Consider the following 3,843-nt stretch of genomic DNA (forward strand, 5'->3'; position numbering starts at 1 on the left):
AAAAAGCACTACAGATCTCTCTAAAAATCTGTGTTAAACTGACTACGAATATCATGTCTTTTACCGTGAGAAATCTTAAATCTGCGCGAATAGAAATAGTCAAGTTATAAGAGAAGAAAGATGCACATTTATATTTTTTAACTAAAGACGATCAGCGTTAGCTCTTATTTTACTATTAAACTAGAGAAAGTTACTCTGCGTTTGTTCATGAATCATGCTGTGTCTGTGGCAGTGGGCCTACAACTAAAAAGATATATAATATAGAATCTAAGCGATTAAAAACTCACAAAAACCGTGTAAATACATAGGTAGAGAAAACACATTCATTCTTAGTTTTTGTGTCGAAAACATGCACGGACACAATTAGGAATGTAAAGAAACCAGTCACATTGCTACTTATTGCAAATGGTCATAGAAACGAAAAATAAAGCTGGAAAAGTCTGGTGCTGATTCAGTGTCCCTAGAAAGCTAGAAATTATTTCTTATAACCCAATTACGAGAAGTCATCTCTATTATTCAGTCAACTTACAAAACCTAGACTTAACGTTTTAAGAAAAGTAAGGAATTTCTAGAGTGTAACAGATGCTGTTCGTGTATTAGATCTACATTGAAGATGTATTCTAGCATTAAAATCGATTTGTACTTTTCATAGAGAAACTTCATGGTGACTTTTATAAACTTCCGAGAAAATATGCGAATATTCACGATTATATTATTATATACATAAAGTTGTATTTAGAGGAATTACTTCATAGCGAATTGTGTGTGTGCCCGATGGATAAAGTTGCAAAATTACAGCTTTCTATCATATGCGCAGATACCATCTTTTCTGAGTATCTGCACCAATGCTATGTCGTTCATGTTCCAAAAGTTCGACAGATTTTGATGAGGCCTTTTTTTATATTGATTTTTTTTCATTCACGCTAGTCCCCCCCAAAAAATTACAATTTAGCATTGCCGACTCCAGCGTGTCTAACGAAATAACCAGACAAGTTACAACGTCCGTTCTTTTTTGAGTCTCAAGAGCAGAAATGCATGCTTTGGGTGCACTAAATTAGAATTACCATAAATACAAGGATACACCTTAAATTGTACGTTGAAAAGTACCAAAAATTAAGTCGGCCCAGACAGCGAGGCGACAGGGAGCTGACCCACGTGACCCTAACGTGATAAGGCGCCCGGCGGGGAACCCCCCGCGACAACTAAAATTCCACTGCCGATAACAAAACAAGACTAAACAAAATAATAATAAAACTAATAATAATCATCATCATCAAAACAATTAAATGCCAACACTGGATGAAGCAATCATTTAATACGTACTCTTTCTGGTTGTTATAGAGGCTGGAGACGCCAGTGATGACGATATTTCCATGCGTTCTGATGCCCAAAAACTTGTTCCACTTGTTCACCCATCTCGTGATTTTACAGTTTCGGGGGGTTACACTACTCTTGTGTCCTCGTCTCCCTTGATAAACACAAACAAATTATTATTTTTTTTGGAATTTTTCTTTACAGTTGAAAATATAAAAAGTAATTTTTAAGAAGTTGTTTATTGTTGACAACAAACATGTATTTTTAGAAAGTTTTTTATAAATGAAAATTAAAAAAAAGTAATTTTTAGTTAGTTGTTCATTGTTGACAATAAAAAGGTATTTTTTAGAAATTTCTTTATAATTGAAAAAAAATAAAATTAATTCACTTTGTGGAAAGTTACTCATAGTTGACAATAGAAATAAATAATAGACTGTTCTTTATAATTTATAGTTTGCAATGAAAATGAATATTTGCGAAAGTTTTATTAGAAAGTTGTTCATAGCTGACAATATAAATGTAATGTATTTTAGAAAGTTCTTCGAAGTCGACAATAAATTCATAGTTTTCTTCTTTTTTTTTTACCTAGTTAACGACAAACCAATTTAGTTCTTAAAGAAGTTCTTCATAGGTTTTCTTTTCATGTACCTGAACAAAAAAAAAAAAGAAACGCATTTTTAGAGAAAGTTGTTCATAGATTTCTTTATGAACCTGAACGCCAGCAAAGAAATCTATCACCCCCCGGGGTAGTGCCACTGACTGAAGTGTCTTCAGGCCAATCCCCTCTCTCGTTCAAGCATAGTAGAATTGTAAATGGGCTGACTCATGTCACGCTCATAACTGCGCCTGATCTACAACAGGGAACTGCTGCTTTTTCTTTCCTTATCCTTACTACATGTATTGTCATTTTCCTCTACTTCTTTTATATGTTTGTCACTCTCTTGTCACCTGCTATTTTCGGGGTGCCTTGATAGTCGAAGCAGACCTTGTGCTGTTGAAGCTAGAGAGGTGAGCAGTCTAAGTCTGATTCACTGTAAAGACTTTTCTGTTCACACCCACCCCTTGGCGCTCATATGAATATGACCTTATGCAGTTGCGAGTGCCGTAAAACCCTCTACTAAAAAAAGAAATCTATATTTAGAAAAAAATTCATAATTTTCTTCGTGTACCTGAGCAAAGACAAAGAAATGCATTGTTCCTAGAATCCTCTACATACCTGAACAACAACAAAGAAATCTATGTTCAGAAAGTTGTTCTTAGATTTATATAATATGTACCTCAATAAGAACAAAGAACTCTATGTTCAGAAAGTTGTTCTTAGATTTATATAATATGTACCTCAATAAGAACAAAAAAATCTATGTTCAGAAAGTTGTTCTTAGATTTATATAATATGTACCTCAATAAGAACAAAGAAATCTATGTTCAGAAAGTTGTTCTTAGATTTATATAATATGTACCTCAATAAGAACAAAGAAATCTATGTTAAGAAAGTTGTTCTTAGATTTATATAATATGTACCTCAATAAGAACAAAGAAATCTATGTTCAGAAAGTTGTTCTTAGATTTATATAATATGTACCTCAATAAGAACAAAGAAATCTATGTTCAGAAAGTTGTTCTTAGATTTATATAATATGTACCTCAATAAGAACAAAGAAATCTATGTTCAGAAAGTTGTTCATAGATTTATATAATATGTACCTCAATAAGAACAAAGAACTCTATGTTCAGAAAGTTGTTCTTAGATTTATATAATATGTACCTCAATAAGAACAAAGAAATCTATGTTCAGAAAGTTGTTCATAGATTTATATATTATGTGCCTCAACAAAGACAAAGAAATGCACTGTTCTTAGATTTCTTTACACACCTGCACAAAAACAGAGAACTCTACGTTCAGAAAGTTGTTCATAAAGTTATATAATATGTGCCTCAACAAAAAAAGAAAAGAAATTTATGTTTAAAAAGCTGTTCATAGATTTATATTATTATGATATTCACCTCAACAACAACAAAGAAATTTATGTTGAAAAAGTTGTTCATAGATTTATATACATGTATATATATGTACTTCAAACTCAAAAACAACGACAAAGAACTCTATGTTCAGACAGCTGTTCATAGATTTATATATATATATAAGTGCATGAGTGAGTGAGTGAGTGCATGAGTGAGTGAGTCAGTCAATCAGTGAGTGAGAGAGTAAGTGAGTGAGTGAGTGAATGAATGAGTGAGTCACTATTACCTTTGATTCTGCAGCACCGGAACTTAAAGACTCTGTCCTCGTTTTTGTTGGAGGGACGACTGCTCCAGCCCGAGAGCACCATGTTGTGAGGGCAGAGGAAGTAGAGGGGCTTGTCAAACTCGTTGACTTGTTCTACGTGCGCGCGCGCGCGCGCGTGTGTGTGTGTGTGTGTGTGTGTGTGTGTGTGTGTGTGTGTGTGTATATGTATGTGTGTGTGTGTGTGTGTGTGTGTGTGTGTGTGTTGTGTAATCTGTTGCTTATGGATGTGCGTTCTAAATAAT

General features: G+C 33.6%; 1 long non-coding RNA gene across 2 annotated transcripts in view; it reads right to left on the reverse strand.

The window, feature by feature from the left end:
• Positions 1 to 3,843, reverse strand: part of LOC101856145 — a 13,003-nt gene that overhangs the window by 3,069 nt on the left and 6,091 nt on the right. For both annotated transcript variants that reach the window (XR_001185417.2, XR_221171.3), the window contains 2 exons: positions 3,563 to 3,694; positions 1,324 to 1,468 (listed from right to left, as the gene is read on the reverse strand). This is a non-coding gene — a long non-coding RNA (uncharacterized LOC101856145). The remainder of the gene's footprint in view (positions 1 to 1,323; positions 1,469 to 3,562; positions 3,695 to 3,843) is intronic.

Source organism: Aplysia californica, unplaced genomic scaffold (assembly GCF_000002075.1).
Source record: "Aplysia californica isolate F4 #8 unplaced genomic scaffold, AplCal3.0 scaffold01165, whole genome shotgun sequence".
NCBI classification, from domain to species: domain Eukaryota; kingdom Metazoa; phylum Mollusca; class Gastropoda; order Aplysiida; family Aplysiidae; genus Aplysia; species Aplysia californica.